This window comes from Heloderma suspectum, chromosome 3, assembly GCF_057233095.1.
Source record: "Heloderma suspectum isolate Gila_16-S chromosome 3, 16-S_ref, whole genome shotgun sequence".
NCBI classification, from domain to species: domain Eukaryota; kingdom Metazoa; phylum Chordata; class Lepidosauria; order Squamata; family Helodermatidae; genus Heloderma; species Heloderma suspectum.
In genome coordinates, this window is record NC_139460.1 from 191869261 (window position 1) to 191891776 (window position 22516).

Sequence of the window (22516 nt, forward strand, 5' to 3'; positions counted from 1 at the left end):
GGATCACTGTGTTGTTAAAGGGCTTACCCTGAATTCGAATTGAGATCATTCTGTCATTTTTTGGATTGTATCCAAGCACTGCTTTAGCCACTTTATTATTAATTATGAAGGCTACTCCATTTCTTCTGTGGTCCTCTTGTCTGGTGGTCATTTGATGTGAAGTGGCCCATTCCAGTCCATTTCAGTTCACTGACACCCAAAATGTCTATATTTAATCTTGACATCTCCCCAATAACCATATACAATTTGCCCTGGCTCATAGATCTTACATTCCAGGTTCCTATGGTGTGTTGATCTTTAGAACATCGGATTCGTCGTTCACCACCAGCACCATCGGCTGCTAGCCTTCCTTTCGGCTTTGAGCTAGCTGCGTCATCACATCTGGGGCTAGTTGAACTTATCCTCAGGGACGCAAATGGTGGTGGCTACGGCGGCCACCATTTGCGTCCCTGTGCAGGCTGCCCAGTGGCCAGATGTCCGGCTGCAGGCGGTCCCGGCCAGCGGCTTCGCAGAGTCGCTGCGGAGTGGAGCCGGCTGAGGAGAATTTCGGGGGGAGGGACGGAGCGCCTCCCCCTCGCCGCGAATGTCACCCTTCGAAAAGGTAAGTGATTTTCGTACATCCCTAATCAAGGTGCAACCCCCCCCCCTCAAAAAGTAACTTGTACTGGAATCCTATGCACACTTTCCTGAGGGGAAGCCTCATTAAACATAATGGGACTTCTAAGTAGGAATACATAGAATTGCATAAATTTGCAATATTTATCTCCCCTCCACTTAAAAAACAAACCCCCAACTTCTATTTTTATTAAAGCTTTCTGTTCATAGGAATATAGGAAGCTGCCCTATATCGAGTCAGACCCTGGGTCCATCTAGCGCAGTATTGTTGACACTGACTGGCAGCAGCGGCTCTCCAGAGTTTCAGGCAGGACTCTTTCCTAGCCCTACCTGGAGATGCTGGGGATTGAACCCGGGACCTTCTGCATACCAAGCATGTGCTCAACCACTGAGCTACAGCCCTTCCTACTGCTGGATAATGGCAACTGACAAACAAAACAGCCCCAGATTTGTTTCTCTGCAACCATGTGAACCCACTCTTCTCAAAGACTTGAGTGAGGAGGAGAAAAACCAACCCTCTTGTCTGTTGGTATAAAGTCAAATACAGTTCAGAACTTCTCTTGCCGCCAAAGAGAATTCTCTTTAAGAATTTCTCAACATATACTCTGGGTGGAATAAAGAAGAGAAAGAACAGGATTGGGGAGGGAAGACGAAAAGAAGAATGGTGACTGGAAATGCGGGGGGGGGGCAGAGAGAATTTCCTAAGCCAAGTGGCTTCTTTCAGGGAGGATTTAGGAGGCTGTGGAGGGTTTGTAAGGATTGCATGTACTTAAATGAACTTTATGAGGTGAGGTGGCGGAGGGCTTTTTCTAGCTTTTTTTTTTAAAAACTGTAGAACCTATATAAAACCGCAAGCAGTTCCTCGATCATGATGCCACATAGTCCTAACCCTCCTTTTGAATAATTTGAGTCCTACAGCTATTTAGGAGAAATTAAAGTGAAGAGGGAGAAAGAAGTTTGTGGAGGCTGATTGGACCCATTGCTGTACTGAAGCTACTAAACATCTGCAGAAGCCAAAGGTTCCAGTTTGGGGCAGTAAAATCAGATGCTGTGTGAAATACCAGTATTTCACATGGAGCTCTTTCTTCCCTTCCTTCTCCCTCTTCAGAATTTCATTTCAGGCAAGCTCCCAGCAGTGGGCAGTAAGAGCAGAAAAGTAGGGGGAGAGAGGGGTTTTGCACCTCAGAACAAACCTACACCCGAGATTAGGGATAGTGACCTCCTAACGGTCACCTTAAACACCTTCTGATTAGGATCTCTAATCCGGTGTGGTTCGACAGTTTTTACTTGATTCACCGTTTTTACATTTTTTTACCCTAATGTCACAACCCTGCTGTATGTTGCCAAAGGGTGGGTGGTCAATTGCTCAAAGCAGGGATGGCCACCTGGCAGCCTGGAGGCCAGTTCTTTGTCCTCCATTTGACTAAACAAGCCCTAATAATGTACACCAAATAGTAAATATTGCAGAATGAATTAAGCAGGAAAAATATGCCTCATTTGTAATTCTGTGCTATGCATCTTTTCTTTGTGCAGAAGCTGAATTGCCTGGGTACAGTCAAATAAATGCATTCAGAAAAAGAAAAATCTATACATGTGAGACAGGATCCTTTGGTTTCTAACTGAGAATCTGAGGACTATTTTGCCTTACTATTTTGTTCTCTGATTGTCCCCTTCCCTTGTTATGGTATGTCTGGGAGTCTCACTAGACATATCTAAATTAAAGCCACAGCAGTGAAACCATTAAGGAGAATTAGAAACATAAATTTCTGAAACCTATAATGCTTCAGTCAGTGAATGTCTCATTAAATCTATGAACTTCTAACCTCGAATCCTGTCTCTGAGTTGGCAAGTGAGGCTTAGAGAGAGAGAGAGAAGCAGACCACCCCTGTAAGCCATCAAGCACTCCTTCAGCAGGAGGACAAGATCTAAAGGGAACAGAGCTTTTGTAACATTAGTAGTTGTACAGAAGAGGAAATGCCAACAAGTGACTAAAATACTGGCCCCAATAGAAGGGAGTGTGATTTGGGCTGTTCTTCAGACAGCCAAATGCCTTGGGCTAGCACTGAACTCAGCTATTGGCACCTAATGGACAAGAGGGAAGAAAGGCAGGTTGCTTACCTGCAACTGTAGTTCTTTGAGTGGTCACCTGTGCAGTTGCATATATGGGTTCTGCTCCTGCACAGAGCTCCATTCAGATAACTCCTATAGCTAGGCTGGAGTTTTGGTGGGAGCCCTGCCCCACCCTCCGATTGCACACTCCATTTAATTTTTGAATGACACAGCAGTTATAAAAACAGAAGCAGAGGGGAAGCACAGGCATAAGAGCACCTGCAGTGGGGTAGGAGGGTGGGCTGTATGAACTGCACAGATGGCCAGTTGAAGAACTACAGTTACAGAGAAGCATCTTGTCCTCCTTCATGGTCTCTGTGCAAGTCCCACATATGGGGAGTGTAGCAAGCTTACTTATCGGAGGCAGGGCAGTGCTGAGAAACCAGATAGCTGAGCATAGCCATTCCAAAGGAAGCACTGACCCTAGTCCAGATATCTAGCCGACAGTGGTGGATGAGTGGTTATGGGCTGGCACTACAACGCTGCTTGGCAGAAGTCTGCCACGGCCATTCCCCGAAGGAAGGCTTTAGATGCTGCAATGGGTAAGGTGGAATAAGCCCACACTGTCTCTGAAACTAGGAGTTTTGCCTACTGGTAGCACAGGTGGACAGCTGAGGAGACCCAGTGCAAGGACCATTGAGTGGAGGCTGCCCATCCCTTTTTGTGACCCCCATAGCAGAGAATTGTGCTGTGCCTGAAGTTCCCAGTCCTGGCCCAGGTAGAAAGTTAGTGCCCAGGAATGCCCAAGGCAGTGGAGGCTGCTGTCTCCAATGTCCGTGAGGCTGTGAATCCACTCTGGGTTTCAGTCAAAACCAGTCAGAACTCTGAAAAAGCTAACCAAGGTGGTGAACCCTATCCCCAAAATGAGCACCTTAGATAGCTCCTTTAGAGTTCTGGCTGGTTCTGACTGATTTGCCACCAGCTTCTGATGTTAGTCCAAGGTATACTCTAAGGGCATTTATGGATTAGGGGAGAAAATGGGGAGATTAAAGTCTTGACTAAGGTGGAAGGAGGATATCACCTTTGGGAGGAACAAAATGTCTGGTTTGAGGACTGCTTTATCTTTATGCATGAGTTAGAATGGTGGTTCATTCTATTACATATTCTCTTCTAGCATATGTAATAGCTTCAGGTGTGACTCAGAGTATGACACCAAGAGTTAGGAGGATCATGATCCAAGTGAAGTGTATCTGAGTCCTCTGGTCAATAATTTCCTCCTCTGATGCAGGCTGTCTGCTCATGGGTTGGTTGAATTGGACCAATCAAATCAAAGATAATGCTGGGATCTGCGGAGAAGTGATAGTGAATTTTTCTAGGACTGTTACTGGCAGGAAAAGGAGTGTTTGTCCCAGCACCTTCTGATATGCAAGTTGCTTTTACACCAGGGGCTTCTTAGACAAGTTCAGACCCAATCTGTTGGTTGATATAAGTGAGCTGGTGGTGCTTTATGGTTTGTTTAGAAACCAAAGGCGACACTGGAGACTTATCATTTTTCTTCTTTTTTCTCCTTAGAGCTCTTGGAAGAACCTGATCATGACATTTTGATGCCAGTTCAGCTGAAAGCTTTACCACCAGCTTGGGGCCAGGAGTTGGGGCACAACTAGGGTGCTGGGTATATCTGTTGGTACTGAGTCCAAAACAGAGTGAGATGGTCCCATCACCAAAAGTGCTGTCAGAGACCTGGCAGCCTCCAAGGAGCCAGTGCACATTCCCCCCAGAAGTTGAAGAATTGGCTAAGCTCAAAGGTGGGATGACCTGTTGCTCTATTAGGATGCTGTTTGACGGAGCTGTGGTGAAGTAGTATGTTGATAGGCAACTCTGAGAAAATTTACTGGAGTCTGATGCTTGGAGCTGTTTCTCCCACAGGGGGAAGAAGCCATGTATGAAGCCATGACACCCTATTCCAGAAGTCAGAAACACGGAGCCTGCCAAGATTCCAAATGCGCCTGCGATGACTATGCATTTCCCTACATTTATTAAAGTCAAGGAGTGAGATCAAAGGTGAGTGAAAATCAAGGGTGCCCTGCAGATAAACATCATGAGGGGGGTGGCAAGAAAAGTGAAAATCCAGAGAAGGGTGTACTCCCAACATTTACATCCCACAGCACTTTATGGTGGTGCCCAGGACACTGTTCCAAAATGTCAAATGTGTCTGCAAGCCCCAAAAGGTTGCCTACCCCTACCCTGTTCCATCCAGCTTGTCTGGTAGGCAAGACAATGCTTACAAGACTTGGACCAGGTGACTCTCTCCCCAAGAAATGGAGACAGAGATCATTGCCATGCCCCTCTGAAGGATTCCTTTTTGGAGGATGACTTGCCCCCCACAACCCCCAAACTAAATATCGCAGAGGAGCTATCTGTGCCGAGGGACCTTGAGGCAGATCAGGGGGATCCTGGGCCCTCAGGAGAGACAGTCATCAACACTTCCCCAGGTTAGCCACCTCTTGGACTCAGAGGCAGATGCCAAGTGGCAACCTAGCCCCAAGGAGCAGAGGTATCTTAAGGTTCAGGCTCAATCGGCTGCCAGATGCAGAAGTGCCTGCCTGAGGAATAAGGACTCCTCACGAGGAAAGGTATACATGAGCAAGGCACTGCTCATGAGTAGACGATTCCTCAGGTGGCACTGATGGGGTGGGGCTCTGAAGGCTCAGGCTTAGAAGTCTTCAGTGCAGGACAATGTCTGTGCCCCAGCGCCTGCTCTGTATTTCCCTGATAACCTATTTCTTCTCTGGAACTGTGTGTGTTTGGACTTGGGCTGCCTACTGACCTTTGGTATTGCCGCTAACGAATTCCCTGGAGCTCTATCCCCATACCCTCACAAGCAGGATAATTGTGACCGTCTGAAGGCAATAACTTGCTGCCACAAGAAGAGCACTTCTGGGGAATGGGCAGCCTTTCCAGAGGCCCAAGAGGGCTGCCACAAAAAATGTCCAAAGTGCCAATAATAAATTTAAACCGAAATAAGACGGTGTAGAAAAACTGAGAAGGTAGGAAGACCTGAGAAGGTAGGAAGACCAAATAAACAAAGAAAAACGTAGTAAAAAAAAAATCAAACTAGTTCTTTATGAGTTTTTTTCCTTAACCTAGAGTGAAAGTTCCCTGGAGCTACCAATGTGCTGTGTCAGTTGAAAGAGAACTAAGCAGTAAGGCAGGAGTCCTGCTGCTTGAGCATGTGATTGAAGGGTAGGGGCAGGCTCTTGCTCAAACTCTAGTTTCTCCACTGAAGCCTGTTGAATGGAGCCTTGCACAGTGCAGAACCCATATGTGAGACTAGGCAGAGACCATAAAGAAAAATTGGTTGGTTGCCCTCAGGACCCTGCTCCTGGATTCCTCCAAGAATAATCTTGATCAGGAGGAAGCCAACCTGTAAGTCCCCAGCACCCAAATCTATCTGACAGATGCTGAGAAGGCACCCCCTGAAGACCTCTTAGAGGAGAAGGAAAGATTGTCAGCTGCCAAACCTGGGACTTGAGATCCTAGAGGCAGGGAGTCCAAGAACCTTGTCACATCAGACCATCAATCAGCTTAATCCTATCAGCTCCCTTAGGGATCCTGGAATGAGAAGACAACATCTTGGGGCCATCAAATGGTGCCGCAGTGCACAACCAAAAAACAGAGGACTGCCCCTTTAATTCCTCTGTATCTTCAGGTCAGGGAGTGGAGTTTTCATAGTCACGTCCTGTTCATGGGCAATCTTGCCTTTGTATAAGCAAAATTTCTGCTTCTGGAGCTAGTTTTGGCACTGCTGACCTTGCTACTGACCCCAGTACCTACTGCCCTACAACTTGGAACCTTTGCCAGCATGCTGCTGATCTTGCTGTGTGAACTTGGCCAGTCTTGTTCTGCACCTGTTTCTTTTGTCTGCTCTGCCACTATGATTGACCATTCAATGTCCTGTCCTCTGCTTGTAGGGTCTTGCCCCACCTGGTATGTGACCATTGCCTTTCTCCTAGGACCAAGAATCTTGTGTTTGGGGGCCAGGGAGCTGGAGCTATCTTGTCTTACTAGTGCAAATCCCATGTCACCACAGGGGCTAGAAGTCTTTACACTTTTAAAATAAGTGTACTACAAATAAACTGACAACAGGTGAAAACAAAAAAAAATGTTACGTTTAAAAAGATTATTTACCATGAGGTCAAACACATGATGCATTTTTTTTCTCCCTCTGGTGTCCTTTCAGCTCTTTCTCTTCAGCTTCTCTTCCTCCTCCTATATATCCAGCTGACTTTTCTTCAGCCCCTTTCCCAACATTCTGTGCCTATCCTTTCATTGGCCCGGCACTCTAAGACCTCTCAGGAGGAAGCATTATTACACGTGCACACACACACACACACACACACACACACACTGTGTCACGTTACAGTGCATACACAGTGTGGGGCATATGCATTAATCTCCCCTTTGCCTCATTCCCTCTCCCTTCCCAAGCTGCCCAAAGTTCAAGCATTGCACTTTTTCGAAGTTTCAAAATCTTCTGCAGTGCACTGCTCAAGCTTCAGTTTTTTTTTAAAAAATGAGCAAAATCAGTCCAGTAGATTTTAGTAATAAGCCTTACACTACAGTATTCTTATAAGATAGCCCCAGGGTTCCAGGAACAGCCTACTGCTCCTAGCAGAACATAATTATTGTTTCCCAATCTCGCCCCGCCCCCTTTTACTTAAAAGACATGGAATTTGCCGTAATTTAGGAATTCAGGCTCAGGAGTATCTCTCAGAATAGTTTGTACAAGGTTCTGTCATTTTATGGATATCATAAACAAACCTATCAGCATACTGTGTCAACAGCTTGTTCTAAATGCACACTAAAGTGCAGTGTAAAGAATATAGGGTACATATTTATGTTTGCTCGTTTGGTACCAATGCTTGGCTCTTTTCCTCAATTCAGAATTTTCAAATACCATTAATCCTCCCTTTTTCTAAGTCAGGATCTCCCTGCACCTGTGGAGCTGGAATCACTTTATTAAAGCTGATAACCAATCCCCTGCCTTCAAGACGGCTTTTCGTTCAGGGACTAAACTCATAGTTGCTAAGGAGGGGATTAATGCAGCACAGAGCTCTAGTAATTCACCCCCTTTTATCAACAGAGATCACTAAGGAAGCTTGTGTAACACTTGTAGCAATTTGTTAATGACTGTTACCTAATAATCAGGATTCAAGAGCAGCTTGTGCTGCCTTGTGCATTCTTGGTGTAGGTGTCACACAAAGTTCACAATCAGGCTGCCTGACATATTTAATATGTGACCATTTCCTTTCTTGCAGTTTCTAAAAATCACAAGAACTACCAGTTAACAAGCAGCAGCTGAAAACAAAAACGATCACAAGAAGGTATTTATTATATTCTGTATTTTTTCTTGTCATTTCCATGTCGTGCAAACATAAATGATTAGTTTGATAGAATGGAAGTTTCTGTGTTTCCTGGGCTACAGTTTCAATAGTCAAGCTATCATTAATAAATGGTGTAACCTCCACTTATTGTATCACTACTTTGTGGGCCTTGGGGGCCAAAAAAACACTGTATAAGTAAATCAGAAAAATAATTAGAGTGAGGGGAATTGCAAAAATGGGTTTCCTTTCCATTTTGATGAATATTTTTATCCTCCCCCTACACACACACACACACACTTCAACTCACCACTACTTCAGGCCATAAAACCAAACCAACAGTAATAATTACCAAAATGAAACAACCCAACAACAATCTCAATTCATCGCCTATCAATCAAGTTCTCATTAGATAAATTATCTGTAAATAAAATAAGATATATTTTAAAAGCCCTCCTAAACAACTCCATTTTCACCTACTCCTAAAAATAAAAAGAGATAAGCTCTGGAAGACTACCTGAGGAGCTCTGTACCCTCATAGCTTTGATCTTATGGGTAGGTGAGCATCTCCACTTGTAATGAAAATATGGGTGTGGGTGGGGTTCATATGGGAGAAGGCCAAGGTATGCTGGCTCAAGGACATTTAGGGATTTAAAAATAATTACTAGCACCTTAAATTATGCCCTAAGAGAAGTGGAACCTAATCAATTCTATGGGAGATAGGAGGTATATATATTCTCCCAACATTTCAGTCCTGATTGTTGGGTAGTCACCTTTTCCACGAGCTTCTTGGAGATCAGTGTCTTTAAGATCACCTTTAAGATAAGTTAGTTTGCTAGGTAGTAGGGGGCAGGTCTTCTCAATAGCATTTGAAGAATGACCCACTTTGCATTTAGAAGCCACAACTCAAGCCTGATCAACTCAAATAGTCCACTGTAACTGATTCTCCCACTTCAACTGAAGGGTGGGGGGGAGGCAAGATGCATCTTTGAAATTTTCAACAGGGGAACAACCTCCCATTCCCCTATGCACTGAAAAACTATAATTTAAGGGAGAAGGCTTGGCTAGAAGAACACCTCTCTCTTACCATATGGTCAAATTTAATGCTGCAATATTACTCTTTAATGGGTTGAAGATTTCTAAATTAAAAGTCATATGCCAAAGTCTCAGATGTTTTTGCTTCACCTCCTATTGTTCCATTGCCTCCATTGTTATTAACCCTGTTTAAGCTGGGATGGATGATCATTTTTCTCTGAGAGCTGAAGAAGGACTGAAGGAGGGAGCATTGCTCATGGTATGAAGAAGCCTCATCCCACTTTTACCTCTGGTAAAAAGGTTAGCAGGTTTTTGTTTCCTATCTGAGGAGAGGTGACAATGGGGCAAAATAAATATTAGTACATGGTGGGAAATGATAACTCTAATTTAAAAAAAGTTTTATAAATGACATGCACAGTAATTGAGAATACAATGACAGTCACAGTCCATATAATGTAATAGTCTAATAGTGAGCCTCAATGAGGTTCAATGCATGTGCTTAACTTTGTGCTGTTGCATTAAATAGTATTTGAAGGGTGAAATCCTGTGCATGTTTAGACTGAGACAAGTGCTACAACTCCCAACATACCCCAGTTAGCCATGCTGGCCGGGGAATGCTGGGAGTTGTGGGACATTTCTATCTAAACATGCATAGGATTGCACCCTTAAGTGCTTAACATTGCAATCCGATGCATGTCTGCTGAAAAGTAAGCCCCACTGAGTTAAATGGGGCTTACTCCCAGGTAAGAGTATATAGGATTATAGCCTAAATTTGGCTGTATCACGCTCACTATCTGTTTCCAGCTTTAGTTGCTGGCATATATATTTATTAGGGATGTCAGAGAATTCCGCGATGGATCTCGGTGAGGCCGAATGCCAGTGCATTCGGCCCCCCAAAATCTGTGGCAGAACGACCCGCCCCCCTGCAGATCCCCCCCAGGACGAGACTTACCTGGGGCGGAAGTTCCGGGCGGTGGTGGCTTCGGCGGTGGCTTCGGCAGCTGGTCTTCTGACCGGCTGCCGCCGCCGCCATTTGCAGTCTGGTAGTTTGGTTTTTTTTTTTACAGAGACGTTATAGGCTACGTAAAGACTTACGTAGCCTATCACATCCCGGTTAAAAAAACAAAAACAACGGTGTATACAAATGGTGGCGGCTATGGCGCCGCCATTTGCATTCCTTATTTTTCGCCATCTTAGTCTACATAAATATTTACGTAGACTATTACGAGGAATCAAAAAGGGATGCAAATAGCGCCCACTGCGCATTTGCGTTCCCCTTTATTTTCGCCGTAATAGTCATCTTAGTCTACGTAAATATTTACGTAGACTAAGATGGCGAAAATAAAGGGGAACGCAAATGGTGGCGGCCGTAGCCACCTCCATTTGCATACACCTTTTTTTTTTTTACCCAGCAGCCACCGCAACCGGAAATCCGGCTGCGGACGGCCCTGGCCTGGCCAGCTGCTCCGCAGAGCCGCCGCAGAGCATAGCTGGCTGTCGAGGATTCCGGGGGGGAGGACCGGATCGCCTCCCCCCCGTCGAGGATTCTGGGGGGAGGGACGGAACGCCTCCCTCCCCACCATGAACAGAATCCGCGAAAAGGTAAGTCACTTTCGTACATCCCTAATATTTATATAGTTTCTGCCACAATTCCAAAGCAGCTCTTTGTTACAGAACTGCCTCGATCCTTGAACAAAGAGGCTCCCCTCACTGCCCCCTTCCCAGCTAACGTAATGTGGCATACTTGGCCCTATGACTCTGTCAGTGTGACATATGCATCAAAAATGGAATGGGTGTCCTTGCCATGGGGAAGTGTATTTTTAACTATGAATGATTCATTAACTACTGGGGTCTCCCAAAAGCATTTGTCAAGCTGTCAGGGGAAAAATAAGCAAGGTCATATTTGATGAAAGCTGATAATAGGGATGTGATTATTTTTTGCTATATCGCATTGAAAAGCAGTGATCCCTGCAAATCCTCCTGTTTTGACAAATAGTTTGTCATAGGAAGTTTCCTTTGAAAATGCTACCCCAGCCTTCCAAAACCAGCTCAGCTTATTCTACAATTCGCATTTGCAGAGATTTTATATGGTCTTGTCTGTTGGTAAAGACGAATACCATTAATTCAGTGGGCATAACTAATCAGGCCACAAGGGAAATGAAAGAGGAGGGCTCGCAAAGGTACTCTTAGATACTTCAGAATCAAGACGCAAGCTCAAATTCGAAATAAGAAACTCCTGAGGAGGTGGGGGTTGCAAAGAGCATCTGACTTGATAGACCTATGGTAAGCTCAAAACAGGGTGTTTATTGCTAATGAATGTGCATTCCCCAGAATACTGAAAACCAAACAAAATGGCATATCATATATAACCCTAAGGGAGGGTGAAACCCCCAAACAGCCCAGTGAGGACTGGGCATACTCAGTGGGCACAGAGTGCTGACTAACTGTAGAGGGGGAGGAAACATACAGTTAGGGCACTAGTGAGATGGAGTGACTGGAAACCTGAACAGGAGCACTGCACACTACAACATTATGTGGCCAGTCTCAGTTGTACCGATCTAGAAGCCATTTCCCAACATTCCATTTGACACTCTCAACATTCGGTCATACTTTGTGACTGAGAAACAGAATCCAGTTTGACAATACACAAATAGGAACAGACTTGATTTTTTAATGAGTGGGATCACCTGGGCCAGGAATCTGGTTTAGCTCCCACCTCAAAGGTACATCCCTTTACTTTCCCCTATAGTTAACATTAATTCCTATGAGGAAAAAGTAGAAGTGCTGCCTTTGTAGACAATAATGCAGTGGACTTGATGGAAGAAGGGCAGAAGCTGGCTGGCTTGTGGAAGGCAGGAATTTATGCCACAGTCATGCATGCACAGAAGTGGACCACAGAAGACAGTCTTGTTGCACAGGCAATGGGAACACCTATATGTTTCCCTGAGGGGCTACACCTAACTACTTGTCAATAAGTAAACCCGAAACAGACGCAGAAAAACGGGAAATAGATGTAGTTTCAGAGTCAGTGGGTAAAGCTGGGGGGGGGGATGAGGAGGAATTCCCTGCAGCTCTGCCCTGAAATGAAGGGAGTGTCAGGAAAGAGGAAGAGCAGGAGGACAAAGGCAGCTTGCCAACCCCTCCTCTCTAAGTAATGGGCAGGCTTCCCCAAACTTGATTCTCAGTGAGCTCACCTGAAACAAGGTAAAATGCTCTTGAGTCAGATTTGGCCCAAATTTGTTCATTTTAACCGCAGGCTCTTTCTGAGCTCAAAGTCGCATCAGTCTCCCAATGGCATAACTGGGAACACAATAAGACCTACTTCCCCACAACTCCTACTACTGAGGAACATGTCAAGGGCTGGATTCCTCCTCAATCCCAGCCCCCTTGAGTGCCCACCACCACCACTACACCCTTCTTTTCGCCCTAGAACCTACCTGGTAATAGTGATTAGAAGGGCTGATACTGAGGCCTTATGAAGCAGTAAGAATCCAGGAGCCCAGAGAAACTACATTTCCCATGGATCCTGGTGCCTAGGTCAATGCTGAGCATGCTCACGGGTACAAGGATTGCTGGAAAATGTAATTTCCAAGATTCCTCAGCCCTTATTATGGACCTAGATACTATATTTTCTCAGGGTACTTGATGCCAACATTGCTGTTTCAGAGCCTCATGAAGGCAGAAACAGCAGCTCCTCCTACTACTGCTGCCCGGTACCGCCAAGGACATTTACCACCAAGGTAGCTATGGAATTAAGCTACCAGAAGATGTGGTGATGGCCACCAATTTAAATGGCTTTAAAAGGGATTAGACAAATTCCCTTTTTTGGAGGATAAAGCTATCAGTAGCTACTAGTCATAATGGCAAAGTAATAACTCCAGGATCAGAGGCAGCAAACCAGTCGCTAGGGAACAACAGTGGGAGAGGGCTATTGTCATGCTGTGCTGTGGGCTTGCCATAGGCATCTGGCTGGCCATGGTAGGAGATAGGATAGCTGGACTAAATAGGGCGTTGGTCTGATCCAGCAAGGCTCTTCTTATGGTCTTAGGTCTGGACTTAGTATATAATTAGCCTGGAAGTTCTGAACTGGGGAAGTTCATATTCCAAATTCCCATATTCTGAATTCCAAGTGCATGAATAAGGCTCAGGCGGGGCAGTGATTGGGATTGACTTTTAAAGTCATAAATGGTCTAAAACTTGATTCCCACCTTCACCCCTATGAACCTACCCAGGCTTGAAGGTCATTGTTTCAGGCTCTGCTCTCCCTTTAAAGCAGACCCATTTGGGGAATATGAAAGACAGGGCCTTTTATGCAGCAGCACCAAGACTGTGTAATTCCTTCCTCGATGAAATCTGTCAAGCCCCCTCACTGCACACTTTTAAGCATGCCTTGAACACCTTTTCTTTTTATTCTGGAAGGCTTTATATGATTGAATTCTGTGTATGCTGACATGCTTATTCATTTTAACCTGTGCTGTTTTATTGCTTTTTTACTGCTTTGATCTTATTGTTCATTTTACTGTTCTATGACAATTATCTATAAGCTGCCTTGAGAACATTTTCTTTTTGAAAAGTCAGGTTATGAATCTGTAAATAAACAAGCAAACAAATGACTACTTTCTACTGTTGGAGGCCTCATGGAAACCAGAAAGTGACCAACAGTTCCTCCAAATCTCTGTACTTCCAACAGAAGTGTCTCCCCTATGGTGGAAATGCCCACTAGTTTTGTTTTGTTTTTTAAAAGCTCCTAGAAAAAGGTAAACATTGTAATGAGAAAGAAATCCTACAATATAATGTGCAGATAGGTCTTTTGTTATACATTCGGACATATATAAAACTCCTATACTTCCTAAAGTCAGAAAACTAATATACATGGTGACAGTGGCAAGAATGATTTATGGTTATTTATTGGAAACAGGCAAAAGTCTCTATTAAAGAATAAAGTGTGGAGATATGCCTTTATGTCAAAATTAATTAATTATATAGTGGTAAACAGACAATAATAAAATACTTATTTCAAAACACTGGGTATCTTTCATTGATTTGTGTAGTATGAATCAGTTGAAACCAAATGTTGCATGTTGGTTTAATATAACAATGTAATAGAAAACTTTGTAAGTTCACAACAAAAATATAAATGACAAAAAATGGGAAATTGGATTGATTCTTAGTGGCTGGGTCCACTGGACATACATGAATCTGAATCTAGTGTTATCAATATGTAGCAATAGCAGACTATATTCCTACAAGTAACTTCAGGTTTGGGGCTATAACTTTTTAGAATAACCTACAAAAATCTACTGAAGCATATATCCTCTGGGTTAAAGACATACAGTACTTCCAATCCACTACACTGTAAAGGATCAGATTCTGAACTCTAGCTAACCTGACTTTGACCTGAGCAGCACAATACGAATGCAAACAAAAGAAAGAGAGGACACTGAAAAGAGTAGGATTCAATGACAGGCACTAAAAAGAAAGGATAATTATATCTGAATTAATTTTTTTAAGGCTCCTTGGGGCAACCACTGATAAAAAGGACCTTTCAAAACATGCGAGAGGGAGAAAGATCTTAGGCAAAAGCCATTTCTTTTAAGATGTTCTTTTCCTAATAAAATGAAACGTTACAGAGTATGTTACACTTCTGTATGATTATATTCTGAAAGAACTGCTTAGGTTTTACTCGCTGCTTAGGTAGATAGCTCATTCTTTCCACCTTGATAGGGTAGCACTTCAAAAGTTGAAGAGAGAAAAGCTGATTTATTCCCAGTGAAATAAATGACACTTCCACTAAACTGTCCCTCCCAGAAACTGAGGGAACACTGGCGTGCAAAAAAAAGGGCAGTATTAGATAGGTCCGTACTGCTATCTTTTCGATTTTGCTGGCATAGTACTTCATGTTTTCCTTGTGGTGAAGGGTATCCTCTTTCACACTTCTGAAGTTTCTCAGTGGCCATAACCATCCAGCCCCCTTTGCAGCCCTGCATCTTAGGAGAATGCAACTGACCATCTAATATTTGTTTTTACTGTGTAGGTTTATACAGCTTTGGAGCCGCTAATTTCACTGGTGCAAGAAAAATTAGCAATATGGCTGCCAAAATCCAAAAGGGTGGTATAGGCTCTGCAGTGGCTATTGGTATGTTGGCTCCAGAATCTTTCAAATTGTCAAAAATTATACTTGGCATGGCAAAAGTGGGGACTGGATAGGAAAACTGCATTACAGAACAGGAAGGCACTACCATCCATAAAGCCTGGACAGGCCACACACATCAGCCTGGAATGGCACCCCTGATCGGAATGGCTCCATGTTGGAAGACCAAATAGATTCCTATTAGAAAGACTGCATTCTCTCTTATGAGCCTGCCCAAGTTTTAAGATCTTTAAGAGAGACTTTTCTCTTTGCCCCACTACCAATTTGGTGGGAATCAATGCAAAACGTTTTTGGTGGCTCTGGAACATCCTGCCAAGTGAGGCGAGGTTGGCTCCATCTTTAGGATCCTCCCACCAGCAGACAAAGGCAGTTTTATTCAGGCAGGCTTTTGCCTGTTAAGCTGCTTTGTCTGCTGAAGCAGGTTTTAACTAGAGGTGTGCACCGAGCCCCCAGTTCAACTCAGACTCTGATTCTGCATTTTGGAAGATGTCCTGACTCTGCTCAGACTGATTCAGAGATTGCCTGCATCAACTCAGGTACTGAACCTGAGCAGGGATTAGGAAATCCAAGGCTTCTTGCCTACCATGGACTGTTGTGGGAAACCAAAAAATAGCTATAACATTTTGTTTCTTTGTCAGAACTAGGCGATATTTGCTGGCATAGTAGCCCCTTAGGAGGGAATTATGCCTGCCAAATGTCATAAATATAGGTGCCGGACGTTTTGTGTCACATGCCTTTACATTTTGAATCGTTTTTTAAAGGAAATTGGCAATAACTTTTTTTTTATTGCTAGGCAGAATGAATGAAACTTGCAAGGATAGTTGCCCCTTGTGATGGGATCAAGCCTGCCAAGTTTAAGATGAATAGGCACAGCAAGAGCAGCCTCGATATTTTGAGGGTATCCAAAAGAGGATCCACTTATCCCCCTAGGTTCTTGTGGACCATTGTTCTGAAAATGACAGACAGCTTAGAGATGTCCCTAAGTAAGAAGCCTGCAAGATTCAGAAGGACAGGTGCAGTGGTTCATGTGGAAAGGGCTCTTCAATCTTTTTGAAGGGGAAGTGATTCGGTTCCCCTTCCCACACCGTCCCAGTTCCTTGGACAATTTTTATGAACGTGGCACACATCATAGAGTTTTCCCCAGGCAAGAAAGCTGTGAAGTTTCAGAAGGACAGGTGTAGGGGCTAGGGAGTTATATTAATTGAAACTCAGTTTAAGGCTTTTTTCATACTGACACCTGGTAGCATTGGAAGGATGGCCAGCTCACAGTCTCATTCTTAAAAAGGTAAAAGGTAAATGTGTCCCCAACCAGTCGTGTCCAACTCTAGGGTGTGGTGCTCATCTCCATTTCTAAGCCGAAGAGCCAGTGCTGTCCGAAGACGCTTCCGTGGTCATGTGGCCGGCATGACTGAACACCGAGGTGCACGGAACGCTGTTACCTTTCCCGCCGAAGCGGTACCTATTTATCTACTTGCAATTTCTTGCTTTCGAACTGCTAGGTTGGCAGGAGCTGGGACTGAAGACGGGCGCTCACTCTGTCACGCGGCATTCGGGTCTCAAACTGCTGTTCTGCCGACCTTCCGGTCTGCAGTTCAGCGTCTTAACCACTAAGCCACCGCAGCCCCTAAGTCTCATTCTTGCCCTCCCCCAAAGCACAGTGATTTGAGCCTCCGGTAAAACATGAAGGTTTTAAAATTAGAAGGTTGGCCTGTCAGTCACTCAATCCCACTCCCTCCCCTGCCCATCAGAGAAATGAAATCAAAAGGCGCTATTTGGAGAGGGGATAGGATGTCAGCATCTCCAAGCACAAATTGTTTGGCCTGGCTTCTGGTGGAGAGAAGCACCACAAAAAGAGGTAGATTCCACTGGAGAAACCTCATAATGTTTTCCAAAGGTTCAAATAAATTTACAGCACAAAAAGAAAAATATCATTTAAACCCAACCATCATAAGATTAAAGCAACAGCAGCAGAAAACAATGCACTCAACCAAATGCCTGGTGGGACAGGTGCAGCTCACAACCCTTCCAAAAAGTCACAGAAGAGATAGTTGCCTTGGCCCTCTAAGGAAGCGCCACTTTTGTGAAATTACAATCTGACCTCTGGCCATTAGCATCCTAAACTGTCACAAAGAAGTAAAGCCTGCTGATTGAACCTGAGTTGGAATGTGGGGTCATATGGGAAGAGATTAGGGATGTACAAAAGGTACTTACCTTTCGCGAATTATGTTTATGGTTGGGGGGGAGGCATTCCGTCCCTCCCGCCGGAATCCTCACCGGGGGGGGCGCTCCGTTCCTCCTCTCCCCGGAATCCTGGCTGGCCGGCTGTCCTCCGCAGCGATTCTGCGGAGCCGCCGGCCGGCTCCGCCAGCAGCCGGACACCCAGCCGCTGGCTAGCAGGGACGCAAATGGCAGCGGCTGTAGCCGCCGCCATTTGCGTCCCTGCAGTCAGCCGTGATAGGCTACGTAAATGTTTACATAGCCTATCATGGCTGACTTAAAAAACACACACACACACAACGCGTGTAAGCAAATGGCGGCCGCAGGACGGCCGCCATTCGCACAGCAGCGCAGACGGGAGCAGGTCAGTGCTCCGTTTCACGCGCCTTTCATGGGGTGGGGGCAGCGGGCACTTCGTCCCGCACACCTTTCGTGGGTTGGGGGTCAGGGGCTTTGTTCCACAACAGTTTTCAGGGGGCCGAATGCACTGGCATTCGGCCTCACCAAGATCCGTTGCGGGATTCTCTGACATCCCTACTTTCAAGTACTTGAAGAGAGCTATCTGATCTCCCCTCAGTCTTCTCTTCTCAAGGCTAAACATGCCCAGTTCTTTCAGTCTCTCTTCATAGGGCTTTGTTTCCAGTTCCCTGATCATCTTTGTTGCCCTCCTCTGAACCCTCTCCAGTTTGTCTGCATCCTTCTTAAAGTGTGGTGCCCAGAACTGGACATAGTACTCCAGGTGAGGCCTAACCAGTGCTGAGTAGAGGGGAACTAGTACTTCCCGGGATTTGGAAGCTATGCTTCTATTAATGCAGCCCAAAAGAGCTTTGGCCTTTTTTGCAGCCACATCACATTGTTGGCTCATATTCAGCTTGTGATGGACAACAATTCCAAGGTCCTTCTCGCTTGTAGTGTTGTTGAGCCACGTATCCCCCATCTTGTAACTGTGCATTTGGTTTCTTTTTCCTAGGGGCAGAACTTGGCATTTCTCCCTATTAAATGTCAGTATGTTGTTTTCTGCCTAGTGCTCCAGTCTATCAAGATCACTTTGAATTTTGTTTCTGTCTTCCAATGTATTAGCTATCCCGCCCAATTTTGTGTCAGCTGCAAATTTGATCAGCATGCCCTGCACCTCCTCCTCCAAGTCATTCATAAAAATGTTGAAGAGCACTGGGCCCAGGACTGAGCCCTGCGGTACCCCACTCATTACCTCTCCCCAGTTTGAGAAGGTCCCATTGATAAGCACTCTTTGAGTCCGATTCTGTAGCCAACTGTGGATCCACCAGATCATTGTTTCATCTAGCCCACTTTAAGCTAGTTTGCTCATCAGGATATCATGAGGCACTTTGTCGAAAGCCTTGCTGAAGTTGAGGTATATTATGTTTACAGCATTCCCATGGTCCACAAGGGAGGTTACTTGATCAAAAAATGAGATCAGATTCGTCTGGCAGAATTTGTTGTTGACAAATCCATGTTGGCTTCGAGTAATCACTGCATTGTTTTCAAGGTGCTTACAAATGGATTGCTTGATCATCTGCTCCAGAATTTCGCCAGGGATTGATGTCAGACTGACTGGTCTGTAATTCCCAGGTTCCTCCTTTTTGCCCTTTTTGAAGATAGGGACAACATTAGCCCTCCTTCAGTCATCTGGCACGTCACCCATCCTCCTTGATTTCTCAAAGAGAATAGGCAGCGGTTCTGAGAGCTCTTCTGCCAGTTCCTTTATTACTCTAGGATGCATCTGGCCCTGGAGATCTGAACTCACTCAAAGTAATTAGGTGTTCCTTGACCATATGCCTATCAATCTCAAGCTGCAATCCTGCCCCTTCAGCCTATACTTCGCCTTTGCCAGGGGGGTCATAGACCCTCTTTTGGGAGAAGACTGAGCCAAAGTAGGAACCTCTGCCTTTTCTTTGTTATCTGTTATCATTTTGCTATCCTTATTTAATAGCTGAACCACCATTTCTTTCCTCTGCCTTTTACTATGCACGTAGCTGAAGAAAGCCTTTTTGTTGCTTTTAGCATCCCTCGCTAACCTCAGCTCGTTCTCAGCTTTAGCCTTCCCTGCAATTCTGTGCTATCTGCCTGTACTCTTCCTTTGTTACTTGGCCTTCTTTCCACTTCCTAGATGTGTCCTTTTTTGTTTTCAGGTCATCTCTAAGCTTTTTGTGAAGCCACGTTGGCGTCTTCTGTTGGCTTCCACCTTTTCTTCTCGTTGGAATTGTTTGTAATTGTGCCTTGAGAATTTCGTTTTTTAAAAGCTCCCACCCATCTTAGAATCCTTTTCTCATTAGAATTGCTTGCCATGGGACCTTTCTGATCATTGTTCTGAGTTTATTAAAATCAGCTTTCCTAAAATCCAGGGTACGCGTTTGACTACACTCAGCTTTTGCTTCCCTTAGAACCAAGAACTCAAGTACAACATGGTCGCTTTCCCCCAGAGTTCCAGTAAATGCTACTTTATCCACTAAGTCATCTCTGTTGGTTAGGATCAAGTCAAGGATAGCCGATCCTCTAGTTCCTTCCTCTACTTTCTGTAGGAGGAAGTTATCCGCCACACAAGTCAGGAATTTCCTGGAGGGGCCATGTTTTGCAGAATTTGTCTCCCAACAAATATTGGGGAAATTGAAGTCCCCCATTACTACCACATCATGCTTCCTTGAAACATTGGCTATTTGCTTTTCAAAAGTTTCGTCCTTGTCTTCTCCTTGATTGGGTGGCCAGTAGTAGACTCCGACCACCAGGTTCCTTTTATTTTTTACTCCATTTATTTTGATCCAGATGCTCTCGATGGGGCTACCAAGTTCATCCTCCTGTATTTCTGTGCAGAGATATGTATTTTCAACTTACAGTGCTACCCCACCTCCCTTTCTGTTCCTCCTGTTCTTTTTGAACAAGTTCAATTGCTATATTCCAGTCATGAGAGTCATCCCACCAAGTCTCAGTTATACCTAGCAAGTCATAATTTCCCTCTTGTATTAAGAGTTCAAGTTCGTTCTGTTTGTTTCCCATACTCTGGGCATTATTAGTATATAGACATCGAAGACCATGTGCTTCATAAGAGCAGCTATTGCCTTAGCAACTGCTTCTCAATAAAGAAAATGGGGAAGCTCTGGGATACAGGGTTCCCCTTCTTCAGCATAATAACAACATGCAGTTGAGAGCCTGAAAAAGGAACCTTCACTGAGAAGTTGCAAAAGGTAAACATGTCTAAGTTTAACTATTCTTTTGACCAACTAATCAAGTTAAAATCTAGGCAATGAACTGACCCAAAAATCTTTCATTTGTTGACACACCTCAGCACATTAGAAATAATTCAGAGGAACCCTTTTACAGTTGGGGAGAGGAGACTTCTACCTGGCCAAATTAACATGTGCAAATAAGCAATAACATTTCCCAGCACTTGGGGGCGGACGGTGGGGACAACGACACCAATGACATCAGGGAGTTGTTAATACTTTTAAAGCCATATGAACATATGAAGTGATTTATAGTAAAGCAGATTCTTCTAATCAACCAATCAGCTGGCTACTGAGGCCCAAACTACAGTGGTGAGAAAAAGTTTGTGAACCCTAATGATATTTATGGAAATCGCATAGTTGTATCATGATAGCTTCCGTGAATCAAAACTAGTCCTTTTCTAAATATCCAGTAGGGCTTATATTAACTAATACTGTGTCTTGTGAAATAAAAAGATGTATAACTTAGGCAAGCAATGACTACTAAAGAGTCAGGGTATATAAGTGGACCTCTGGTTGCATCAGCTCAATTGAAGGGAATAATTAGAATCAGGTGTTTAAGTAATTAGATAGATCTTCAGGGGTGAGTTTGGGAGGCACTATAAAAGGATCAGGAACATTGTAAGTTTGGTCTTCACCATACGTTTGTATGGAAACATGTTTTGCCACGATCAAAATACATGTCCGAGGACCTCAGAAAAGCAATTACTGCTGCTCATCTGTCTAGAAAGGGTTGCAAAACCATTTTGAAGAATTTGAGGCTTCAGCAATCCACTGTCAGACAGATAGTTTACAAATGGAGAAAGTTTAAGACCATGGTCACTCTAGCCAGGAGCAGTCATCCTACCAAAATTTCTCCACGAACAAACTGGCACATCATCCAGGGAGTAAAAAAGAACCCCAGAGTAACATCCAAGGATCTGCAGCCCATTCTTACCTTGGCTAATGTGAGTGTTCATGACTCAACAATGAGAAAAAGACTGAACAAGAATGGTGTTCATGGGAGGATAGCCAGGAGGAAACCACTGCTCTCTAAAAAGAACACTGCTGCCCATCTGAAGTTTGCTGAAGATCACATAGATGATCCCCAAGACTTCTGAAACAATTTAGAACTTCTTGGCCTCAATGAGAAATGTTACGTTTGGCAAAAAACAAACACTGAGTTTGAACAGAAGAACCTCATCTCAACCGTCAAGCATGGTAGTAGGAATATGATAGTTTGGGCCTGCTTTGCTGCCTCAGGACCTGGGCAGCTTGCCATCATTGACACAAAGTCAGGTTGCTTACCTGTAACTGGAGTTCTTCAAGTGGTCATGTGTGCATTCACACATATGGGCTCTGTGCCTGAGTGGAGCCTCGATTTGGAAAACATCTATAGCTGAGGAATTTTGCGGGAACCCCTCCCCCACCATCCCACTGAGCATGCTCCAGCAGGTTCCCACTCAATCCCTCAGTTCCAAGGAGAATGCTAATTGTGGCCCCCTTAAAGACCAAGGAACCCTAGTACCAACACCAAACATGGCATTGACACTGAAGTGGGGATGGTGGGTGGGTTGTATGAATGCTCAGATGACCACTCAAAGAACTCCAGTTAGAGGTAAGCAACCTGACTTTCTTCTTCATGGTCTCTGTGCACACATATGAGTGAAAAATAAGCTTACATACCAGGAGGCGAGTCAGTGTCCTCATCTACAAACCTCTGACAGCATCATCCAGCCAAGTGAGCAGTCTCTCCTGGCTTGTATGTCAAGATGATAATGCTTGACGAGGGTGGAAGGGGTTGACCAGGTTGCAGCCTGACAGACATCTGGTATCGACAACCCTCTTTC

The 22516-nt window shown here is 44.5% G+C and overlaps 1 protein-coding gene across 3 annotated transcripts in view; it reads right to left on the reverse strand.

The window, feature by feature from the left end:
* KCNMA1 (potassium calcium-activated channel subfamily M alpha 1) overlaps positions 1 to 22516 on the reverse strand; it is an 829668-nt gene that overhangs the window by 428807 nt on the left and 378345 nt on the right. The window lies entirely within an intron of this gene.